Source organism: Peromyscus eremicus, chromosome 6 (genome assembly GCF_949786415.1).
Source record: "Peromyscus eremicus chromosome 6, PerEre_H2_v1, whole genome shotgun sequence".
Lineage (NCBI taxonomy): Eukaryota > Metazoa > Chordata > Mammalia > Rodentia > Cricetidae > Peromyscus > Peromyscus eremicus.
In genome coordinates, this window is record NC_081421.1 from 21171037 (window position 1) to 21197600 (window position 26564).

Consider the following 26564-nt stretch of genomic DNA (forward strand, 5'->3'; position numbering starts at 1 on the left):
GTCATGCTGCATGTCTCCTGAGCCAGTGGTGATAGCACTTGACAGAGGTTGAGCTGATCATACACCTTCCTCTAATGCTGAATTCATAGACAAGCCTATTCCCCAAAGGGGCTTAATCAGAGGATGTTGGGATGAAAGAGCCATTGTCCTTTGTTGTTACTACTCTGAGGTCATGTAACTCCAGTCTTTTCAGTTAGTGAGTCAGTGGCTTTCATTTTTGCCTAAATTAAAACTGCATCTCTGTTGTGGAATATTACTTTAACTAGGCAAAGATGTGCTACATTTGTTTATGCTACAGTTGTTTAACAATGTAAGGGTGTGTTATATTTGTTTTTGCTGAATTTGTTTAATTTTGAAAAAAATGTGTTGTTCTTTCAACCTTTCCTGCCTAAGGCACCTGATTGGTCTAATAAAGAGCTGAATGGCCCTTTGCTAGGCAAAAGAGAGACAGGTGAGGCTGGTGGGCAGAGAGAATAAGTGGGGGAAGTCCAGGTTCAAAAGATAAGAGAAGCAGGAGGAGAGAGTGAGGGAGAAGCGCAGGACACACCTGGGGCCCGAAGCCAGGCAGCCGCCAGCCAGACATGAGAAGCAGTGAAAGTGAGGTATACAGAAAGAAAGAAAGAAAGGCAAAAAGCCCTGAGGCAAAACAAAAGCAAAGGAAAACTGGTTAAGTTTTAAGAACTAGCAAGAAACAAGCCTAAGTTAAGGCCAAGCATTCATAACTAATAATAAGTCTCCATATTTTAGTGGCCCCAAAGAAAGCCTGCTGCACATCTCTAGAATGTGTGGGCAAAACTCTTCGTAATAAAGTCATGGTTATACAAATATGTAAAAATAAAGTTCTAGTTTTAATTAGAAAGACATAATGATGCAGTTGCAACATAACATGAAAAGCATTGTTTGTGGTGTGTATGTGATTCAATGGGACCAGAGAAGAGAATGAAACATGGCCTAAGGGTTCTGGTGAGAGCTTCTGAGAATGATGTTGGAGATAGTTGTTAAATGATGTAAAGGTGGTCATCAAGACAAGATTAAGTCTATATTAAAACCGCTATATGAAGTGGATGGTTGATGGTAGAGGGAGGAGCAGGTGGGTTTCCATGCAATTGGAAAGGCATATACCTGAAGAAAAAATCCATGTACCCTCAAATATAATATTGACAATAATGATGAAAATGGTTATACCAGGGTCTTACTAAATTGATACAAAGAGGATTTTACAAATTGTTAAAATGTGACTGTTAAAATCTGTTCACCCTTCCCTGGCTTCTCCACCTTCCCCACCTTCCTTTTAACAACCAGATAACCTCTCTGACCTTGTGTATCCCTGACAAAGGAGGAAGGGGTGAGGCAGGAAATTAGTAAAAGCAGAAGTATGGTGATATTTTATTTGTATTAAAATGTTATTTGTATGTTAATAAATAAAGTTGCCCGGGGGTCAGAGCTATTAGCAAGCCATAGGAAAGCAGGGCAGTGGTGGCGTACACTTGTAATCCCAGAACTTGGTATGCAGAGCTGGGTAAGACTCTGTGTGTTCAGGGATACAGCCATTATTGGACACACATGCCTTTAATCTCAATACCAAGCAAGGAAAACCTAGAGGCCTATACAGACAGGCCGTGACGAGGTGGTCATGTGGTTGGGTTTACAACCAATGAGAAGGCAGAACAGGAACACTATATAAAGACATTAACACAGGGGTAGTGAGTTCGGAGAGGTAGGACCACTGCAGGAGGAAGGGTAAGGTTTTAGCTCTTAGCTCTGACCTCTTGGCTTTCTTCTTTGCATTGGTTCTGTGTTTCTTATTTAATAAGAAGGTTGGTTATATCTACACAGAAGAGCAAGTTATATAGGATACAATGGAAGGGCAAAGATGGTATTTGGAAAAGTGCATGAATAGAAAGAAAATAATAGTGTGTATATGTTGTAGGAAGGTGGAGTTGTGAGAGCTGTTTCCATGAATTTCTGAGGACACTGAACACTGAAGCCAGATGCCCGGCACTGAGTAGTTCTGTGATTCTGTGAGATGAAAGAAAAAAAAGAAAAGGTTCTGAAACCATATTTAAAACTATGGCTGGGTTGTAGGTTTCCTTTGCTACCTCTTCCAGAGATGTGAATATTTTCTTTAGATAATGAAGAGATGGCTTAGCAAGTAAGTATGAGGTCCCAAGTTTGGTTTCCCAGTGACCACATAAAAAGCCACGTATGGCCACCAGCTCCTGTAACCCCAGTGCTGGGGGCAAGGATGAGGATAAGTGGTTCTCTCGGGCTTTCTGGCAAAGCAGCCTAGCCAAAGATCAATGAACAGTTAACAGAAAAATTGAGCCTCAAAAGAGTAGGAGAAGAGTAACAGAGCACACATGTAAACTGGTGTGCACAGAAGTACACAGGCATACACATATACATATACTGTACACATATACATCCACATATACAGAATTAACTAATTGCTATTAAATACATTTCTTTTTTGATATGTGTCCAGTAAAGGTGTCCATTTTTTTGATATACAAAAATGAAGAATTTTTCTTTTTATCTTTAGTGTATAGAATGTCCAGTGTCTTGGAATCTTCGGTGAGGCTAACACAGAGAAAGATGTGGCAATCAGTTTTATACATCATCTAGACTAAATAGATCATATTTAGTCTAATGTGAGTCTAGATCTTGCTATGAAAATTATGACCATAGCACTTAAATCAGTAGATTCTGAGTGAAGTAGGTCACCCTCTGTGATAGGTCAAATGAAAAAGAACCCCATCGGCTCATTTATTTGAATGTTTGTTCAACAGCTCGTAAAACTGTTTGGGAAGGATTAAGAGATGTGACTTGTTGAAAGGGGTGAGATTTTAAAAGCCCACAGCATTCCCAGTTGGCTTTCTCTGTCTTATGGTTGTGGATCAGGTGTAAGCTCTCTGTTATTGCTATAGTACCATGCATGCATGCCTGCTGTCATACTCCCTTCCATGATGATCATGGATTCTAACCCTCTGAAACTATAAGCAAGTCCCCCAATAAAACTCTTTCTTCTGTAAGTTGCATTGATCATGATGTTTTGTCAAGGTAATAAAAAAAGTAACTATAACACTCTCTGTAATATGGTTCAACTTCACTTAACAAGCTAAATATTTCAATATAAGAAGAGGATAGAACACCCTAGTGGAAAAGAAAATTCTGCCTATGTATTGCTCCTGCCACAAGCAAAATCAACACTTTCTTTGTGGATTTTTAGTTTGCTTGCTCAAACTGCAAGTTCTGGCTCCCAGTCTGCAGTCATGTGATGCAGAAACACAGTGTGCTAGTCATGTCCACAATGGTGAAGATGAAAAGAGTTATCTCCTCATTCCAGTGCTTGACTGGACCTCCCTTGGCCTTGCCACTTCTATTAAGTGCCTAGGAAGATGTTCAGAGAGAATGTAAAGCCAGAGACTCCTCAGTGACGATGTTGGAGAAAGGTTTAGCAGCTCCATACAGCTGGCTGGGAAGCTGTGTGTAAGGTCAGCAATGAACACTGACTCTACTTTATTTGGTGGCTCAAGGCAGACAAAAGGCCATTCTTTCACATTTTATTCTAAATCTGCACTCTAAGCTCAGTTCTCTGGATTGTATCACTCTGAGAGAGTGAGATGAAGGTTCTAGGGAGTATGCCCTGTCTCTTCTCTAAGTCCCTAGGCTTACTCAAGGTTCCTTCTGAAGATATATCCTGTTCTGAGCACAGGGGTCCTGACTACAAAATAAATCTAAGGGAAAAAAAAAAGAATACCCTGACCAATGAGGACAAATCCCTGTGAAAGAGCTACCTGCAATGAAATGATTTAAATGTGTTTATCCCAAAGGCAAGATGGAATAATTACCATCAGCCTTTAGGCCAAATCAAAGTAATTCCTGTTGTTATTATTACTGTTTATGTGCACATGCATATCTGTATGCTAGTGTGTAATTGTATATGTGTGAATACATATATGTGAATGTATTTATGCACATATGAAGGTGTGTGTATATGCATAGCTGTGTGTATGTCTGTGTGTATGCTGTGTGTGCAAATATGTGCAGGTCTGACCATGTGTGTACATGTGTTTGGAGGCCAGAGAAGGCTGTCACATGTCCTGTTCTATCACTTTCCACTTTATAACCTTGGACAAGTTTTCTCACTAAAGAAGCTAGGCTGGTGAACAGTAAGCCTCAGAGCTGGTGTTACAGGAGCATACAGCCATACCTGTTTTTTTATATCAGTGCTAGGGTTTGAATGTATGTACTCATGCTGCATAGCAAGCACTCTTACCCATTGAGCCATATAAACTCTAGTATCACTGTTTTTAATCTTGATCAGCATTATTGTTTCTCTCAGGTGGGAGAAGAAGTTTTGAACTTTTTCCAGAAATCAATGTCAATTTTAGGTACTTGAAAGATTCCATGTGCATCAGCTGCTTTCCTAACAATCCCACAATTATTTATCATTCTTCTATATATTAAGATTCTTTTGATACACAACATATTTTTTTTTCTGAATTTCCCTCTGCTATAATTCACCTTAACAGCAGTGGAAATGCAGACTTCTTCAGAATGTGATTAACTTAGGATCAGGGGAGAGTACTGAGCAGACTTCCTGATTTCACAGACAAGTTTAAATTTTAAACACAATGGTTCTGGTCTTCTGGGAAACACAAATCACTGGGAATATCATCAAATGCCTTTCACCTAGTTTTAAGGCTGCTTAAAGATGTTAAAACACAAAGATGGATGAGATTATTCAGCAGATAGAACATTTACTGCTCTTTCAGAGGACACAGATTCAGTTCTCAGCACCAACATGGCAGCTTACAAGTGCCTGTAACTCCAGTTCCAGAGGATCTGATGATGTCTTCTGCCCTCCATGGGCACCAGGTTCACACTTAGTGCACATACACATATTCGGGCACTCACTCATACACATAGAAATAAAAAAATAAACATTTAAAACATCAATATTGTCAGACATTGCAGAATGTATCTGAGGTCTCAACTAGTTAAATGTATGAAGTTGAACACTTGAGTTTCCAAGTTTCAGACCAGCCTTGGCAACATAGTAAGCATTGCCTTGAATAATAACAGCAAAACCAAGCAAAAAACTCATTCCATTAAAAAAACAAACAAACGATATACAGAGTATTTGTGAGTTGCTACCAACCAGGCTGCGATCTGGATTAAACAGGATGGGAGGCAGAGAAAGCAAGGTAGATCCCTGAAGTGAGTGCTGCTTAGCTCTTTATCATGGGCTACACTTAGATCACTTACACCATAGGAAACACTCAGGTGTTTTGGAATTAATTTTTATTGTGGTGTTTTGTCTTATTTTGTGCATGTTTTGTTCTAGTTTTGTGAGATCAAGTTTCATGTAACTCAGTTTGACCACATACTCACCATGTAATCAAGCCTGTCCTTGATATTCTGACCATTCCTCAGTGCTGGGACAGTAGCTGTGTACCACCATACAGATCTATAATTAAATTTTCAAATAAAAGCTTTCATAATTTTAACACAATGTTGGTTAAGCTTTATAGTAATGGCAATGTTCCTTTGCATAGGACTCTATACAGTTTTATAGCATGGTTTTTAATGAAATTAAATTACATTTTCTACACTTATAATGGTAACTTGGCACAAATCCTAATTGTTCTTAATAATAAAAACCTGAATCTAGATATCAGGGTAAATGCTGAAAGATCAGAGAGACAAAGGAGCAAGCCACAGCCACCTCTTACCTCGCCAACTCCTCAGCCTGAAAGTGGGGCTGAGCTCCTGTCTCCTCCTGCCTTATATTTTTCTCTTGGCCAAGCCATATCACTTCCTGTCTCCTTCTCCCTAGTGCTGGGATTAAAGGTGTGAGATCCCAAGGGCTGGGATTAAAGGTGTATGCCACCACTGCCTTGCCTCTATAGTTAACTAGTAGCTAGCTCCACATTCTAATCTTCAGGCAAGTTTTATTTGTTAGAGCGCAAACAAAATATCCCCACAGATAACAGCAATCAATGCCTATTTGCTGTGTCCTCACAGATATGCTTTAGTGGTTTTGTGGTGTTTGCTGGCTGGGCTCCATTTTTGAAGTTTGAGTGGCTCCATTTAGTGAAGTTCCTGTAGCAGTGCTGACCCTTACATACCTCCTTGGGAGATAAGAACAGCAAATCTCTCTGACATTATTAGAAAAGAATATAGTGAACCCAGGCAGTAGGCTTTCTTTTCAAGGAAAAAATCATACTTATTATTAAAAAAATCATCTTGATTGTGGGTGACCCCATGAAGCAGTTAAACTTTAAAGTAAAAAGACATAGATAATACATGAAAATATTTTCTTTTTCTGTTTGGCAATCAATGTTCTTACATATATAACACCAATACCAGAATTACATATGTCATTATGTAACATGACATTAATATATAATATGTACATGATGGACTTGAAGTTGATGTAATAACCATTTCCGTGTCTATGTACAGACTAAATACAGGGAAAGGTTGCTGTGGGATGTTCTGTATGGCAAATGTGTTGCTGATTAGTCAATAAATAAAACACTGATTGGCCATTGGCTAGGCAGGAAGTGTAGGCGGGACAAGGAGGAGAATAAAGCTGGGAAGTAGAAGGTTGAGTCAGAGAGACACTGCCAGCCACCATGATGAAAAACAGCATGTGAAGATGCCGGTAAGCCATGAGCCATGTGGCAAGGTATAGATTAATAGAAATGGATTAATTTAAGATGTAAGAACAGTTAGCAAGAAGCCTGCCACGGCCATACAGTTTGTAACCAGTATAAGTCTCTGTGTTTACTTGGTCGGGTCTGAGCGGCTGTGGGACTGGCAGGTGAGAGAGATTTGCCCTGACTGTGGGCCAGGCAGGAAAACTCCAGCTACAAAAGGTTGTCTGTCTCTTTAAACATGACGTTATTAAATGAAGAGTTGAGACATAGCAACAGGGTAAATATCTAGAGCATTGGACTGGTGAACAGGTCTGTTATTCCAAAGACTGTGTCCTTACTCAGCAGTTACTCAGCACCCTCACATATCTGATAACATGAAATTAAAAAAAAAAAAATTTCCTACATGCACCATGGTGGATGTACTTTCGTTTATCAAATGAACAATAAATAGAAGAGAGAATGAATTTTCATAAGGAGGCATTTACAGTATATGAAAACAAAAACTGCAAGCTATGTAAAGCGTAGTTCTGCACCAGAGCACACTGCTCTGAGCAATGAGTCTATAAAAACAAAGATAAATCGCTTCTCGGCCTTTTGGCTAAGATCAAGTGTAAAAACAAAGATAAGGTCAGCAAACTTTAAGAAATCTGAAGCCATGGGTTTAGACTAAATGTATTATGTGTGATTGATGAATCTTTTCTATTCTAGGTGGCTCCATTATCTTCTGAAGTATGTTTTTACAGAAATAAGAGAGTCCATTTTTTTAGCCTATACTTGTGAATGGGAATAGGTATCATATTGTTACTAAATTTGAAATTCCTTTAGGAATTCATTGCTGGCTAAGCCTGGTATGCAGTTGGATCCATGTACAGTTGGGCATGCCATAAACAACACTGGGAAGGGCACTATATACAAACTTCCTTCCATTTGGACATATTTTAAATTACACAGCATATAGAAACTGTGATATGTCAGGCAGGACAGTGATGCATGGGCCTTTCCAAGCTGCAGAGGCTGTAACTCATTTAATTCTTCATTACAATATGTTTAATTTCTAAATAGTTGTTTGGTGTCTATCTGATGCTAGGCACTGATGTATGCATTTCGAACACACTAATGAACAAAACTGATCCAATTCCCTACTACACTGAATGTATTTACTATGAAAACTATAGGACCTAAAGCATATGCTGCTTAACATGTCTTTAGATCAGCAATCAATAAGACTTTTCTGCAAAGAACCAGGTAACAAATATTTTTGGCTCTTATCCAGTTTTAGCTGCAGCCACTCAGCTCTGCCATGATAAGCCAAATTCCACCAGAGATTATATGAGAACAAAGTTTTCTCATTAAAACTTTGTTTGCAAAATGAGAAATATGTGACTTTTTCCAGAAGGGGAACATGAAAAAAATGCCTCTGGTGGTGTGCTGACGACATACCAAAAGAGCACTTTCATGCAGGCCTAGCTAAGTGAACCAGTTTATAGTGATATTTACTTTGCCCATGACCTTGGGTACACAGACCGAAGGAGGCGGTGCTTCTAGCCTTTATATGTGACCCCTTAAAAAGAAGAGAGGGGGTCACATGTTTTTAAAAGAGGAGAGAGATGGTTCAGTGGTTAAGGGCACTGAATTATGTTCTAGAGGACCCGGAATTATCAGGCCATCAAGTGTCTGATCATACGAGGATTTAAAAAAAAAAAAAAAGGGAAGGAGGAAACACATGACCCCTCTCTCCTCTCTTTAAGAGGTCAAGTACAAAGGCAAGAAGCAGTGCCTCCTTTGGCCAGTATAGCCCAAGGTCATGGACGGAGCAAATACCACATCAGCATGCTACTTACAGGAGAATGGGTGAGGAGTTACTTACAGGATTGTGGATTACTCAAGGGCAGCTCATCACTGGGAGAAAAATGATAGCTGCATCCCTGGGGCTGTCTGCATAACTATAGAACCTAGGCCAATTGGAGAGTGTCCTCTTTCCAGCAGTTGTTGCTTTTTATATAACCCAATAGAGGGGCCCTGGGATAGTTGTAAATTTTTTTTTGAGACAGGGTTTCTCTGTGTAGCTTTAGAGCCATTCCTGGAACTTACTCTGTAGCCCAGGCTGGCCTCAAACTCACAGAGATCTGTCTGCCTCTGCCTCCCAAGTGCTGGGATTAAAGGCGTGCACTGAAAGGGAAAAATCAGTAGCCATCTTGAGAGATGCCCCCCCACTTCCTCTAAAGGTATTTGCTGACCAGCAGTTTTAGAACTGACCAGAAGTTGAACTCATGGGAAGATAAGGCTGAAACAATAAATCTATATATCCTGGGTTTAGCAAAAGCTGGACATAGGGATTGAAAAATTTATGTCTCTGTAGATACCCTGAATCCTGTTAGCCATCAGTAACCTCATGCTTATAGTTCAGCCAGTAACTTCAAAGAACTACCTCACCCCTATCCCTTTCATCCAATCTCAAGATATGTAACTCTCTGGATGTAAACCTTTCCTATATAAACCCCTTCAAGTGAATGCTCAGGGCCATCCTGCTATGTTGAGTGTTTGGAACATGGACCAAGCCCGGGGCTTGCTTTGTTACTAAAAAACCTCTGTGTGCTTGCATCGGATATTCGCTCCGTGGTGGTCTTGCTGGAGTTCTTACGACCTGGGCACAAGAGCACCACCACCACCTGGCCTGATAGTTGTAAGTTTTAGACTTTTCCTGGGCCTTGCAAGCTTCCTTTATTTCCTGAGTCTTAATGACATTCCCTGCAGATGAGAATGTTTCAGTGTAGAGGAAATAGCTACACAATTGACAGAGAATTCAGGTTATATGTGATCCAGTATGGGTCTTTCCTTAAAAATTCAGAAGAGAAGTCAAAGAAAGTTACACAGTGTAAAAATACTCTAGGAGTTAATCTACTAAACTTCATTTTGCAGGGTAATTGAGTGAGAACATCAAACAACAAAGTAAACTATTATTAATAGAGGACTAGAATGACTGGAGCTTGCAACTTCTGTCCCCCAATATTCTTTCTGTGCTACAGTTTTGCCTCTTCTTCTATAGGAGTCCCAGGACATTTTATGACAGTGTACTATGTATAATATTGTCATTGTTGAACTGAGGTCCAGAGATTCTGGAAAATTACATAAGTACTACATCATCTGTCACTGTTACTTCACAGGACCACTGTCACAACCCCCATCAAAACCATCAATGCCATCATTACCATCATCATCACCAACCACTTCATAACACAGAAAACACCATAGATAACCACACACAGTCACAAGGATACCACCTTGGGACAGAAGGCTTTGGCAATGCACTGAAAAGTGATCCTAAAAGCACCTCAGTCAGAAGGGTAGTGATGAGAGGATCTTCTTTCCAATTTGACTTGATTCTAGTGATCTAAGGATGATTTACAAAACAAAACAGAGACTTATCCTGGATCAGATGCTATGGAGAGTTAGAGTTCTTGATGGCTGGATTTCTCTCTCTCTCTCTCTCTCTCTCTCTCTCTCTCTTTCTCTCTCTCTCTCTCTCTCTCTCTCTCTCTCTCTCTCTCTCTCTCTCTCCTCTCTCTCTCTGTCTCTGTCTCTTTTTTTGAGATTATAATAACAGTTTTCCTAATTTCATTTTCCTCCCCCAAACACTCTTATATAACCCTTTCTACTCCCCTTCAAATCCATGTCCTCTTTTTTCCCACTAATTCTTATTGCATGTATATATGTGTATGTATACACATGTATATTTATAAATATAACCTGTTCAGTCCATATAATGATACTTGTATGTATCTTTTCAGGGATGACTGTATGGTCCTGGACAACCAATTTATGTGCTCTTCCCTAAAATTGACCACCTCCTCTGCTCCCAGATTTCTTCAGTTGCCTACAGTTCTTGTACTGTGTTGAGGCCTTATGGGCTTATCTGCATCCAGTTTGTCAGTTTGTTGGGGTCCCCCTTGCTCAGTTCACATTTTGTCAGTCATGTTGACAAGACTTTATGGGTATAGCTTCTGATGTTATTAGGAGACACACTCTCACAGCAAATTTCCTAATACTCTGACTCTTACAACATTTCCAGTCCCTTTCAGCAATATTCCCAGAGCCTTAGGTGCAGAAGTATTTTGTAGATATGTCCATTGTGATTGAACTCAGCTTTGCATTTTGATTCATTGTGATTTTCTTTAGTGGTCTCCATCTGTTGTAGAGAAGTTTTCTTGATGAGGGGTGAAGATTACACTTATCTGTGGGTATACAGACAAACATTAATAAATTGTTGTTAGGTGTTAGTAATTAGAGGTTGTAGACTCTCCTCCAATAACCACAACTTCACTAGCACTGAGTAGTTAGCTGGGTTTCCAGTACCAAGCATGGTTTTCCTCTTGTCAAATGTATCTTAAGTCTCATTGGTTACTATCAAGGTGTGTGTGCCACTAATGCACCCTTAGGGTTATCGTGGCACGCTGGTTGTTGATGTGGTTCATGGGTATCGTAGCTGGGTAGGACTGTTGTTTGTCTCCCTTCTTTAGAGGTTTACATTGTGCTTTCTGGTACCATGAAAGCTAGTCATCCAATAAGAAAGAGAACATGTGAGACTTAGCTGAATTTCTTTATACATTTCATCCAGTAGGTGGAGACATGTCAGTATGACTGGCATGTTAGGTCAGCCAGAAGAGGAGCAAAGTAGTCATTTTGTGGTTGTGAGTCTTATTATCCTGTTTCAATTATCTTTAACTTTTTACAAAAGGATTTTATGTATATTGTAATAGTTCAATACTAAAGAAGTCAGCTGTTGAAAAATTGCAAAATTCATATAGAAGAAAGAAAATTAATACACTGCATCAGAAATTAGCAAGAGCCCTCTACTGGGGATGTCTTTCTGTATGCTGTGAATGTGTTGCTCTGATTGATTGATAAATAAAATGCTGACTGGCCAGTAGCCAGGCAGGAAGGTATAGTATAAGCAGAACAAGCAGAGAAGAGAATTCTAGGAACAGGAAGGCTGAGTCAGGAGACGCTGACAGCTGCCACTGCCATGAGAAGTAAGATGTAAAGTACCAGTAAGCCACAAGCCACGTGGCAACTTATAGATTAATAGAAATGGGTTAATTTAAGATATAAGAACTAGATAGCAAGAAGCCTGCCACGGCCATACAGTTTATAAGTAATGTAAGTCTCTGTGTGTTTACTTGGGTCTGAGTAGCGTGGGCCCCGGCGGGACTGGAGAAATCTCCAGCTACAGCCCTCCTCTGTGATTTTGCTGTATTTTATTTGGTTAATTATTTATATAATTACAAGATGGCTTCTAGGGTTTCTTATTTGTTACTATTATTTGAAACACACATGAGTCTTTGTGTACACACAAAATGAATTTCTTGAGTTTGATTCCTAGGAATGAGAATGTTGGAGTAAAATATCTGCACTTTAAAAAACATTGTAATTCTTTATTAGTTTATAATTTCATAAATACATATTTATATAATACACTTTGATCATATCCCCCTGTTATCCTCCTTCTACTCACGCTGAATGTTGAACCTCTTCTTTTTCCCAGCAACCTCCATTCTTGCTTTCACATCTTTATCTAAAGGCTGTAAAAATCTTGGTAAATTTCAGGAGAAAATGTGTATAAACTTTTCCTTATATTCCCAACTCTCTCCTAAAATGAAATTTCTATTTTATTTAAAATTGACTGCAGTGCAATGTTCAAAATAATAATTTTGCTCTTTTTATGTAGACTGAGTTCTCCTTTCCCATCAGTTCAATAAATCTTTACTGAATTTCTAACATGAGCCAGTCACTGTGTGATGTGCTGAATATAAAGGAGGAATCACCTGTCACTTCCCACAAAGCCAGCATTGTCACTTGTTAGAGTCTAGAGGCAGAAACACCAATTGTTTTTGCCAAAACGTGAAAAGGAATGCAAATATCATTAGGTTAGTGTTTAGTGAAAGAAAATTTTGTTTCTATGGTGCCACTGGCCACAATCAATACATTACAATAATTTAGCATCATCATGGGTGTGCTATACAAGAGCTAAACTTTTCTCCAGATATTAGAGGCTTGTATTTTAAATAGCAAATGACTTATCTTCTCTTTTATCTAATCTCTCATAGGACAAATGTTCAATGAGCAACTAAAAAAGATGTGACAATAAAAATCATAAATGTATGATTGCCTCACAGGCAAACTCTAACCTGTGAGTCCAAATCTGCAAAATAAAACTATGTTGCAGAGGAAAGTTAAAAGGGTTAAATAATTTCAAATCAAAATAATTTGTTTCCTTAAATACTATTTTCTGCTACATTCTAAGAGATTGGAGAGTGATGGGGGAATGTCTTTCTGTATGCTGTGAAAATATGTTGCTCTCACTGGTTGATAAATAAAGCCATTTGACCTATGGCTGCAGGCCAGTAGGTGGAACAGATTTTTCCTGACTGTGGGCCAGGCAGGACATAGGAAAACATCAGCTGCAAGAAAGGGACTTCATTGTCAATTAGTTTCTTTGCATAAAACCTTGGTAACTGTGAGCAATATACATGGCCCTGAAATTCAATCAGCTGTGTATACTTTCTATCTCACTATAATATGTTTTTCCAATTCAACATGTGTCAATGAACACTAGGAAACTTTTGTATTAGCAGTTATATTTCTGAAAATTAGGATAATGTCCTAAACATTTATACTTTAAAAAGCTAAAAGTTTATCTTGATATTTATCTGTGCTCTGAGATGAAATATTTCCACTCATTTCACACTTTCAAGGAGACTGTTTTCTCAATGCTTTCTTTTGCTTTCTGAATCATAGTTGATTTCTTTCATGTGAGACTTATCAAAGCTACAAAAATCACAGCAAGTGATTAAAACAGTTCATAACAATCACTATGGAGTGCATTCTTTAAGAGGAGTTTAGTTTATTGAAGTAGTATCAAATCAGTCTGCAAAAATTTGGATTAAAAGTAAAATATGAAATGCTCTAGTATGCACAGTGTTATTTCATTGATACATTTCCATTGTTCTACACTGTTCTGAAGTGATTGTCTGTATTGTTTGTTCATCAATGAGAATAAATATTAGTTAGTGTGTTTAGAACAATGTCTTTATATACAATATGTAGAATTTAGTCCTCCATTATTATAATTTCATGTAACAGTGTAGCTTAAAGTGATAACTAAAGTTGTCACTGGCATCCTGAAGTTTAGGTGTATTAATAATAAGTTAACGAGCCATCTTACTGTTTTTATGTAGCTTTATAACTTAGGTACAGTTAGGTACCAGTACAAATTTAAAGTTCTTGATGGAATTCACCACAGAGACAAATTTGAAAGGCATTCTTTTGGATTTTGGCATTTGTATTTCATAAATACTATTATTTTAGGATCACGTGCAAATTTCCTGTTGGTGAGATGGCTCACCAGGCAAAAATGTCTGTTGCAGTCCTGGTGACTTGAGCTCAATCCCTGGGTCCCAAGTTAAGCTGGAAGGAAAAACCAACTCCACAAAGTTGTCCTCCGACCTCCCCCACATGCTGGGTTGTTATTCTTATTTCTGCATTATTCATATGCACACACAATAACAAACATTTTTTTTATTTAAAACATCCAAAATTTTCCCAAACCACTCTCTCAGTATACACAGAGTTCATTGTGCAAAAGGAAACAAATATATACACATACATCCATATTATACATTGGTATGTGTGTATAAAAAGCCACTTTAGAATTTTCGCATTATAATTTAATTTACAGCAAGCCAGTTTGGGGTATATAGTTCTTTATATTTTTCTAATGCATAAAATTCTGTGATCAAGACAGAGAAGGAAATAATCTTTCCTAAATAAAATATCTCCTCATATGTTTCTTTGTTCTCAATTCCTGCAACCATTGATCTGTTGTGTCTGAAAGGTCTTGGCTTTTCCTGAATGTCATATAATTGAGGTCATACCATTTATAGTTTTGAAATCTGGCTGCTTTTACTAGGCATCACCAGGGAGATTCCTATAGCTGTTGCTCCTGTCCGTGTTTTCCACCTGTTGATCAACAGCATAACCTTCCATATGAATACCATTGCTTTTACCAAGGGAGATACATTTTATTTATTTCCTATCTTTCCAATATTTTAGTAATTATGAATTAAGCGTTGAAAGGCATTATTAGTTCATGCAGTTCTGCTTCTTCTTTGGGATCATTGATGTATTGGTCCATGAGAGTGGAGGGAGCAGAAGCAGGGAACAGGGTATGTTAGAGACAACCCTTCAGGAGATGACTTCAGTGAATCATCTCAGATTTATTCCAGAGTACAGGAAATATATAGGACTGGGGAACCTAGGAACAAACCCTAATTTGTGTTAAGTGGCACAGTCCTATCATAAGGCTTTGTATGTGGCAGCAGGGTCCTACAGTAGAGCTCTTAGTAGTTACCATATGTGCAGTAGGGGAAAGATTTCTAACAGGAAACTGTGCCAAGAGTCACACTAGAAATTAATCAGGCATCTAGGCTTAGGTACAGCTTTCAGATAAGGTCAGTTCTCTGGGTCCAAAGATATTCTCTAGATAAGAGCAGGTAGAGAGCAGGAAGTCTCCTTGTTGGGGGTAGGTAGTACTTATGTTGTCGAGCTTTGGAGAAAGCTGCCAGGCTATGTTAGACCAGCAAGACATTTCAACAAGTTCATCATTGTTTTGTGGACCTAAGCTTTCATTTCTCTTGTGTAAATAAGTTTAGTAGGGCAGCTAGGTGGTATTGTAAGTACATGTGTGCTTTATAAGAAAGAGATCAGCTCTTTTCTAAAGGGGGCCATTATTTTGCACTCTTAAGAGCAATGTAAAAGAGTCTTGATGGTTTTGTGTCCTCATCAGACTTGAGAGCATACATTCTGTCATATTAATTGTTTAAAAAGGTGTGCAGCAGTACATCTTTGTTGAAGTGATAACCCACAAAAGTCTGATCAATAATTTATTAAGGGGTGCAATGGGAATAACACACTCATGATATAAGAAAAAGTAAGTGCTGCTGCTGATCCAGCTGCCATTGTCCTGCTGTTCTGCCAAAAGGTTATGAAGACCAACCACAAGCCACGCTTCCACTTCCTTCTGCTCTGACCACCCAAGAGAGGAGCTCAACCCCTCTCCTCAGTTCTTAAGCAATCATGTACGCAGACAAGACCACACCCTAGGGCTTGTCATCCCAATACCATTGGCTGAACAGATCTAATTCCCATAACACTTCTTCTTTGTCTAAATAAGAAGGTTCTAATCCTAACATAAAACTATATGCAATAAGAACAATGATCAAGTATTGTCCAGAAGAAAGAAAAGGTAATAACATAAACAAAGGTGAACTACAACCAACAAGAACAACATCAAGCAAGAAACACATTCTAAATATCCAGATCATAGATGATTGGCCAGTTACAGAGATTACTCCAATAGCTGTCCTATCCTGAAGAGTCTAAGTCTTGTAACTAATATGTTCTTTGCTAAGATTTGAGAGGATTGTAACAATAACTATTTTGTTTAAAACAATGTGCCTCCCATACATTCACATAAAACCCCAGAAAGCTTTAAATAGGTTCTAACGCACAGAAACAGAACCACACTGGGCTCCTAGTCTCTCATGTCAGCTGCAGTGCCCGTGAAATGAATACACATATCTCTGTCATTTCTGAAGTTTTGGAAATTGCTTGCAATGCACTTCCTGTTTACTCAGGTAATATTACATCCTTCTGGAGTCTTTGATGGAGTCGAAGACTAGAAAGTTATAATTACAGTTTTTTTTAGTTAGGATAAAAAATAAATTAGATATGAAACTTTTGACTCACAAAGATAGAATAGATAATAAAATATTTTCTTATATTTGCCAAATATAAATAGACTAAATATTATAACTATAATTCCTGCTTGATAACTGTTTTGTTATATGTAATTTTAACTTTGTTAAAATTAAAAATCTTCCTTTTTGATTAGACAGAAAAGGGGAAATGATTTGGGATGTCTTTCTGTACACTGTGAATATATGTGGCTCCTATTGGTTAGTAAATAAAGCTACTCTGGCATATAGCAAGGCAGGATAAGAGTCAGGAAGGAAATCCCAGGAGAGATACAGGGAAAAGAAGAGCAAAGTCAGGGACAGACATCATCCAGCCACCCAAGGAGCAAGATGCCAACAGACCAGTAACTCCACAGTCAGGTGGCAATCAATACATAGATTAATAGAAATGGGTTAAGTTGTAAGAGCTAGCTAGCAATAAGCCTGAGCAATAGGCCAAATGGTTTGTAATTAATATTAAGCCTCTGAATGAGTATATACAAGTGGCTGCAGGACAGGAGGGGACAGAGAAAAGCCTCTGTTTACAGCTGTGGTTATAATTTTATGTTTTCCTAACGACTATGATGTATGTTGTTGAGCTCATCTTCCATGTCAGTATTTTCTTCAGTGAATTATCTATTGATGTCTCCATTTCTTAAATTTCATGGTTCTTTTTCCTCTAGAGTGCCAATTTTTTAAAATTCTTTGTATATTTTGGATGCAAATCCTTTGTAATAAAATTGTTTCATAAACCAAGTTAGTATAATATGACTGTTATTTTTTATTCTCTTAACAGTGTCTTTAACAGAGTAAAGATTTAACTTAAAGTTCAGTTTAAATGTGACTTCTCTTAATGGCTCACATTTTTGGTATTAAAGATTAAAGTTCTTTGTGTTATTAAGGAGTTTGAGACCATGAGGAAGACCACCAAACAAACACTCAAATTTAGATTGCAAAAAGTAAATTTGCTAAGAAATATGGTTGTAACAACCTCTCCTGATAGTCTGAGAGTCACTGGCCCAGGAAAGCTCAGGCTAGAGTTTTAAAGGCACAGACCACAATTACCTCACCTCTGGGGATTTCCTGCCATGGGAGGCCTTGTGTGCATTAATTTTGGTAAACAACAGTTAAGCAGTATTACAGAAGCAGGAAGTGTATCTGGCTAGCATTTTGAAATAACAATTACACAATGAAGGAAGGGATATAATCCTGGAAAGTAAACAAGTAAACAAGGGGGCTCACCTCAGGATTGGGGTTCAGACATCCTGTAGTTCACAATCCTTGTGCTAAGAATTAAGTTGTGCTGACTTTTTTTTCTTTTCTTTTCTTTTCTTTCTTTTTTTTTACAAAGCAACTTAATGGAAACAAATGTTACATTACATTGTAAAGCAAGGTTTCAAACATTTTCCCTGGATTTTCTTATATAAATTTCCTTCATGTGATGTAGTATTCCAGTTATTTTCAATTGAACCTATTAGGTTCTTGTTTTAGTCGGTGTTATATTGCTGTGAAGAAACAACATGACCATAGCAATTCTTATAAAAGGAAACATTTAGTTGGGGCTGACTTACAGTTTCAGAGGTTTATTCCCTTATTATCATGGTAGGAAGCATGGTGGCACACAGGCAGACATGGTACTGGAGAGTGGCTGAGAGTTCTACATCTGCATCAGCAGGCAGAGAGAACCTCTGGGCCTTGCTTGGACTTCTGAAATCACAAAACCACCCCAGTGATACACTTCCTCCAACAAGGCCATGCCCCCTAATGCCACTCCCTAGACATTCAAATATATGAGCCTATGGGGGCCATTCTTATTCAAACCACCACATTTCTTGAACACTAACCTAGGTTCTAATTTTAACTCTTAGACCATTCTTAATGAAAGTTTCCCATAAATACTTTAGAGACATTTGCTATATTCCTTTATGGATAAAACCATATAAGCACAAACTAATGTACAAATGCACAGTGGTCATGACTTGTTCATTCCTGTATGAGTTTCCTTGTGCCTTTCTAAAGTCTGGCATGGTGAAGTAAGGAATGCTGCTTAAGGGTTCTGGATCCTAAAGCTGAGTGGGTGGTACACACCTGTTACTTGAGCTTCTTGGAGGCTGAGAACAGATGACTGCCTCAACTAGATAGGAGAATGGTGTCTTCAACAACAACAAAACATTAAAACTAAGAACAAACAACAAAACATTAAAACTAAGAAGAACAACAAAAGGAAATGTAGCAAAATGCAGAAGAACTCTCTGGATTTTCATAAACCCTTCTTTCAATAAATCTTAGATTGATACTATCTGAGAAACAGAAAGACAGGGAACACAGGTTTCCCCATCTGTAACTCCAGGAAGGTACGTTACGAACAGGTGATTCTCACAATGTGTTAAGCACAAGGTCTCACCCTTCAGTCTCTCTCTAAATCAAATGTTCCTAGTTATTGTTATCTTTATGGAAACTGTGACTCGTGTAGTCTATAGTCCTTCTGTTACTAAAATCACATAAGAGCCCGAGGCCTTTAATTTATCCAGTGTCACATCACAGATACCCCACCACATCATATCCTCTGTTTGCTGGGCCTTCACCTTACTAATGACCTCTCTGATGACGACGCCCATTAGCTGTGCCATTAGTCACCACATCTATACATTCTGGATGTTACCTGCCCAGTCCACCCTCTTCCGCTACTCACTGTTCCCTGATATTTCCTCCCAGTTAGTCTAATTTCTGGAGCCCTGGTTCCTCCTGGTTCCTCCTGGTCCCTTCTCTGGTTTGCCGTTTCTACTGTGAGTTTTGACTCCAAGTTTCTTTTAAAGCTGTTAATTCATTTTTAAGGTCCTAATTTTAAAAAAAAATAGCGTAAGTAATAAAAGTCATCATGCATGCACTATTTGTTTCTACTTGCCCAGATTATGAGATCCTTTTGATGGTTTTTAGTGGCGTTCTTACCCTGCAAGGAAGTCACGAAACATGACAGAATCCACTAACAAGAGTTTTATTCAGACAAGGAGAAAGGGATAAATGTGATCAGATCTGCTGAAAGGACTCATATGGAAGAAGAGGGGTGGGGGAGAACATGGGGCCTGCCTTTTTAAGGGCCATCCCGCACCTGCACACATAGGCCCATGTGGCCACTCCACGCATGCGCATAGATGTTGAGCGATTACATGACCACGCAGTGCATGAGTTACTAGGATGTATGACCCGGAAATGACTAGGCAGAAATGACTAGGTGTCCCGCCAGGGCATGTGCGACCATGGTGGTGTGGCTGGAATTCCTATCACCTTTACCTAAGTCTAGGAAATCCATGGCATACCACGTGCATCACCTTTTACACTTGTTTAAATGGCTGTTATGAAGGCTAAAAGGATAAAAACTTGGAAGAGTGGGTGCCTTCTGCTGGCTGGCTAAGAGACCATGCTGCTGCTCAACATGGTGCAAGAAGTTTATTGGGGGAGAAGGTAGTGAGAGAGTGAAAAGCCCTCTCAAAGTGGGAGCTTGAGAGAGGCAGACAGACAGACAGAAGGACAGACAGGAAAGCAAGAGGAGCAAGTCTGTGACTGACAGACACTTTTAAGGGGTGCGCTTGTTGCATAGCTGAAGGTGGAGGCACCTGGGGCAGGTGAGGATGTAACTGCCACTGCAGCTGAGACAGGTGGCAGAGCAGTGTCAACTAACACAGGCAATTGACGCGGTTTAAAGCAGCCATTGTAACTTTTCCTTTCTGTGGAGTGGGATAAAGGAAGTTATGGGATAGGGACAGGTGGAACACATAGGTATTAAAGAGTCTGATGTCACAGAAGTGAGCGGCTATGGAAGTAGACTGTTACTGCTTTCCTATAAAACCAACTTCTGAACTGTGCAGAGGTTTGCGGTCTTGAGCCACCTTAGATTCCTTTTGTGAGAAGTCTTTTCTTTGTGTGAGGGCTGGAGACATGGCCTGCCGTTCTCTGTAGTGTCCTTCTGTAAAGGCAGGAGTTTGGGCTTGTTTTGAAGTCTGCTTTCACCTTTCTATCTTGTCATTCTCAAAATGCAACTATGGATGGTAAAGTTGCTCTGTCTGCATTGTATTCACACACAAGAGCTGAGAGCTATGATTGTTCAGAAGAAGTGGTGGAAGTGCCCCTTGGTGACTCGAAAGGGGCAATGGTGACATCTTGCAGGAAAGTTAGGCACAGGGAGAGATCAAGTGTTCTAATTTTAAGTCCCTATGTGTTCACCTTGTATGTGAGAAAAGTGTAAAGTCAAGGAAAACCACTCACACAGAAGTAAATTAGAATCTAAATTATAATGGACATAAAGACAGTAGAAACCTGAGCAAATGGCAAGCCCTAAACTGAGTGAAGATGATTACTAACTATTCCTTGTCAAATGTATACAACTGTTAAAAGCCTTGGGGCAGAATCTGCCTTATGGACTATGGAACAATCTTGCCTGCAGCTTCTGCCTTTGATTTCATGAGAAGTCTCTTTTAGAGCTATTTGCTATCCCAAAGGTAGACGTGACTCAAAGTGATGCCAACTGTCTGCCTTATTGATCAGGTCAGTGCGGATGAAGTGCTAAAACATCATCTAAATGTTCCTTTGTTTAATAAAATTTTTTTCAAACAATGTATTATGATGACACTTTTCCCTCCCCCAGCTCTTCCCTGATCCTCCTCACCTCCAAACTTATCCAACTCCATACCCTTTCTTTCTCTCTGTCTTTAGAAAATAAAGAGGCAGACAATGATTAAATGTTTCTCAAATGTACTTATTAGATATGCTACCTTGGGCAGCATTAAAAAATAGGAGCTTTTTTATTTATAAGTGTACTATTATTGTATTATCTATTATTATTTATGTGTATGTGAGTGGGGGTGGTATGTGGGGTCAGGAGAGGTCCAACAGTACAATTCTGTTACAAAATAGCAACGCCTCTGAAGGAATATGATCTAGATTGAGATAAGCCATATCATTGGATTAACATTTTAAAACTGAGGTTATGTTAATTTTCATTGTCAACTTGGCATAACCTAAATTCACCTGGGAAAGGGGAACCTCAGCTGAGGAATTGGCCAGATCAGATTGGCCTATGGCCATGTCTAGGAGATTGTTTTGATTAATGATTGTAGTTGGGGGCACAGCTCAATATAGGTAGCTCTATCCCTAGGCATATGGGTCTGTGCTGTATAAGAAAGCTAGTTAAGTGAGCCAGTGAACAGCATTCCTCGATGGATTCTGTTTCAGTTCCTGCTCTGAACTTCCTTAATGATGCATTATGACCTGGAATTGTAAGCCAAATAAAACCTTTCTTGCACAAATTGCTTTTGGCCAGTGTTTTATCACAGCAATGGAATGAAATTAGAACAGAGGTCAAGGTCATTTATAAATGTTAGTTCCCACCTCGTATGTAAGATCCTTGAATGTGAAGGACTTATGCAACACCAGCATGTTTGGAGTATATTAAATTTTTCTCTTGTGACTTTTCTCAGACGTTTTCTCTGTTCCAGGTACTTAGTGTCTACATATGGTAACCTATTTAATCTTAACAATTCCAAGGGGTTAATAATACCCTGATTGCACAGATAAATGCCATAAGATATGGTTCTTTTCATCAAAATAGAAAGAAAAAGTCATTATAATCTCCCAACGTTCCAAAACTCCACCCTCCCCAAGTAAATTTTCTCTGCCTTAACTTAGCACTCCAGGGAGATCCATGTGAGTAAGTGGGTCACAAAAGTAACAGCACCCCTTATCCTATTTCATTGGATCTGGAAAGGTGGCAGAGCTGTCAGTAGCGAAGGGTACTGAGCTCCTTAGCACAGACAGATAGGTGGCATTAAAGGTAACCTTGTCCCATGCCTGTGGCAACAGAGTTTCCTTTATTCTTTATTCTTTCCCAGTGATTATAAGCCTGATGATATGGTGAAAGTGCTACCACAATGTACAACTAGCCCCTGTCTCTAACTCCTGAGGTGTGAGCAGTTTACTTCTGACTAGTGCATTTTGTTTCACTTACTGACTCCTACACTTTCTTGGGATCTGCTCCTCGTATAACCCCAGTGCTGATTATTGACATTTTGGAGCCTCAACTTGAGTTTTGCTTCATTTCAGCCAAGTAGTAGCTTTAGTTCCTTATCATGCAAGTGTTTCTAACTGGTTCCCTGTCTTTCCATGAGGCTGCTCCTGGAGTTTGTGTCAACGTAGGGCTCCAATGCTTGTTTTCCATGGGGCATTACTGTATTGGACTTTGTTAAAGACGAGAAGTCTTTCCCATTGCTATATTAAACTGGCTTAAATGGTGTGTATTAAAAGTGGTATACTTCCTATAGAAAAGAAAGGCAAGCTACAGCATAATAAAGGTGGTCAACAAGGAATGTCATAGCCAGATAGGCACCAAGTGTTTCCTAACTTACTGTCTTAAATCTGTGTCATAGGGCCATGGAGATTTCACATGGCATCCAGACATCCGTTCCTAGTCATAAGTGAGGGAAGCAAGGCTATCCTTCTTTTTCATAAGTCAAGACCAGGTTAAATCGTTATCAACTGGTTTAAAGCGGTGCTCAGTTGAAGCTCTCCTATACTCATCTCTGACTTATGCTTTCATAGTTGTTGACCTTGACTATCTGCTAGCTGTTCATTGCTGACTTGTTTTATTACCTCTGACCTCTCACAGTTACCAAGACATAGCTGCATCTGTTCTTAGTTCTCTCACTATCTATGGGATGATCCAGGGTCTGTTTCCTGAAATATATGAAGACTTCATATTAGAGGCCATCCCTTGTTTATCATTCAGTCTCTGTTACAATTAGAAACAAGAATAAAAGAAATGATAATGGTGTCTCACACACACACACATTTATGTATACATATTTCAAGGCCTTCAGGTGGAGGCAGCTGACCTGCTGTCATTGGTCCAGAGTCCTGCCCCTCCTTTATCTCTCTAGTTTGTTTTTGCTGTTGGACCCCAAAGGTTTAGGGTCTTGAGTGGGTGCCCCAAGAACCCAGACTCCAGTCCAGTTGGTGCAATAGCAAGAGGTTTATTAGCAACTGTACAGATGGGCAAACTCTACTCCTAAGAGCAAGAGCCACATCTTACTGCAACCCCATGGGGGCTTTTAAAGGAAAAACCCACAAAATCCCTAAGATTACAATTCCCATACAATTTCGTTTCACAAGATCATGGTCTGATCACAGAGTGGGTACAGTCATGTCAGCATGTACATTCTTCCTGAAACCTCAAGGGGGGTACCAGGGCAGGAGTGGAGTTTACACAAAGGTCACAGTGTTCCTTCCTGGAACACTTGACCAGTCACAGTTGAGCACATCTCTTAACAGAAATCTTTTTACATTGTTATGTTGTTACAGGGGTGATTGAGTAGTGGCTGAGTCAGGTGGCCCTTGGAACTAGTTTTCTTTTTAGTTCCTTATTTCCTGGGGCTTGGGGTGTAAGCCTGAAGGGTTAGGGTCTTCCAGTGCTTTCAGCCACAGCTTTCCTCTTTCCACAGTGCCCCAGACTTTGCTTGTTGTCCTTAACATCCCTTTCAACCATAGTCTTTTTTCCCACTGAAGCATGTGTGAGCAACTTGCAGTTTTCACCCTGGGGCCTTTTCTCTCATTGTCCGTAGAGAGCTTACTCCTATGTCAACTTGTCAAATGTGTGTTTTACATGAAATAATTTAACTTTTTGTGCTTAGTATTTGGAGGAGTTCATGGACAGGAAAAAATATGTGCACAACATTTACTTATTAAAATGTAAACATTTATTTAGCAAACCATAGAAATAGGGAGGGCCACTATGAGTAGCCTTGGTATTATGGAGAGATCTCAGTCAATAGAACAAAGGGATTTAGATCTAAATAACAGCTCCACCTCTTAATAGTTGTTCACCTGCTCTTACTGTTGTTATTTGTAAAATGGTCACAGTGCCACTTACCTTGGAGATTAGAAAGCTAGAATGGGGAAGTGCTTAGCACAGTGTACATGTGTTATTAATAACAATTATCCTTATTGATGGTAACATCTCTAGGCACCCTTTTTCCTTATCTTAAGAGCAATAGAAACCATTGACATTGTTTGAGAAAGACAGGGACATGATCAGTCTGACTGCAGCCTAGGGATAAACTGAAGAACTATGGAAATAGGAAAGGCACAGGCTGTAGTAGTAACAGTAGGAGGCTTCTCTGGAGAATAGAGGGCAGTCAGGGACAAACACACTGTTTTAAGAGTGTTTGTAGGGGTATTTGCAAGGTTTTGGGTTTTGGCATGAGGAATATATATTATTGAGAAAGAACTAGCGTGGGTGAGATGATAGCACATAGATAGGATCCATGTTTATGCAGATGAGGTCTTCTGTGCTTCTGTTGTCTGCAGAGGGCTGGCACCATCTATGCACAAATATCCCCACAATGGAGCAATTCTAGTCTTGATTCATGTAAAACAAAGACAGCCTTGCTTCCCTTATGTATAATCCCTGCTGATAAGCATGGGTGTCTGGATACCACATGAAATCTTCCTTCAGGAGGAAGGGACTCTCCTGCTGTTACCTTCTGGTTGCTGTTTTTTTTTTTTTTTTTGGACAGGGTCTTATGTGGCTCAGGCTGGCCTAGGATTCACTATTCTGCTGAAGATAACCTTGAACTACAGATCCTCTTGCCTCTACCTCTTTAATGCTTGGATGACAGGCATGTGCCACCATACCCAACTCCGACTGTTAACTTTTCCATTAGATGGAGTAAGCAAGTGATATTCAGTTTAGATCTAGGTACCAGTTATATAGGGAGTCAAGGAAAGAAATCTCACAGCTGACTTCCAGCTTTCATGGTTACCAACTTTCTAGTGAAATAGAACTTAGTTATTATGGGAATCTGAAAACAACAGGAACCTCTTCCACTGGAAAGCAAGGAATTACCAATTCAAGCAAGCATTTTGCCTGGCAGTGTGCCTCTGCATCAAGCAACAGCTCCTGTTTCTATATCCAAAATCCTAGATGAAAAAGAGAATAATAGAGTGGGAAGATGCATGCAAGTTTCTGCAATTATAGCAGGAAGGAAGAAGTAATAGGATATGGGAATACATTCTGAAGCTGGGTTCTATTTTTCTCCAACAGCAGGTCAGGGCATCTGCTAAGAGACAAGTGAATCTTTTAATATGGTGTGTGTATGTGTGTGTGTGTGTGTTTTCCATTGGTTGCTTGTTACTCCACACTGAAGGTGAGATTTCTGATAATAATATGGCTGTACTTTCTATTTTATCTAAATTAATCTTTCACTTGGAGTCTGCAACATTTTCTTTTCAAATAGAACAAGTTCCAAAAGTTTGAAGGGTATTTCAGTTGTTTATAATTTTCACTAATATAGCCCTCAGTGAGACTTAGAATTTGCAGACTAAGGCCTCTACCTACCAATAGGAAGTTTTCCTTTGTATTTGTTTGTTTATTTCTCCTCCATCTGCTCTTATTTCTCCTTTGTAGCTACTTGTATTCTTATATTAAATCTTTTGACTCCATCTTTAAGTCTCCTATTCTACTGTCCGCAAGTGCTGTTCATCTCTTTATTTTCCTCCAGACCACGATAATGTGCCTTTGTCTTGTCTGTAGAGTTTTTAAATTGGGAAATTTGTCCTTTAGGCCCAAGAAGGTTTTTGGCTTTACTTGAAAAATTCTCAAGATGTTTATGTTTTATTCAGTTTGAGGCCATGGATCCTTAAGATGGGAGGAAGAGGAGTTAGGTGAACCTTGATTGTATTTTGTAAAACGAAATTTTTCTCCAGAAATAGGCAGTGAATTTTCAATTCTTTGTAGATTTTTTTAGCAGTAGATTTTATGTCTCTAAAATAGTCCATTTTCCCTGTGTGAGGTGGGTCTCTCTCTACCTTTCACACAGAGAGCTGAGAAGACGGGGGGCACCCCTCCTCTAGCCAATCAAAAACTATGTTATTGATAATCCCATGAATAGAGACAGAAATCCAGTCCCCACTCTAGATGGGAATCATAGACAGTTAGACCAGCTGAGGAATGGAGAGAGAAAGATCACTGGATGGGGCAACATCCTAAAAACAAGTAAAAACTCAAACTCACTCAAAGTGGTCTCTGAGAGACACTTCTTCACCCATGAAATCTGTA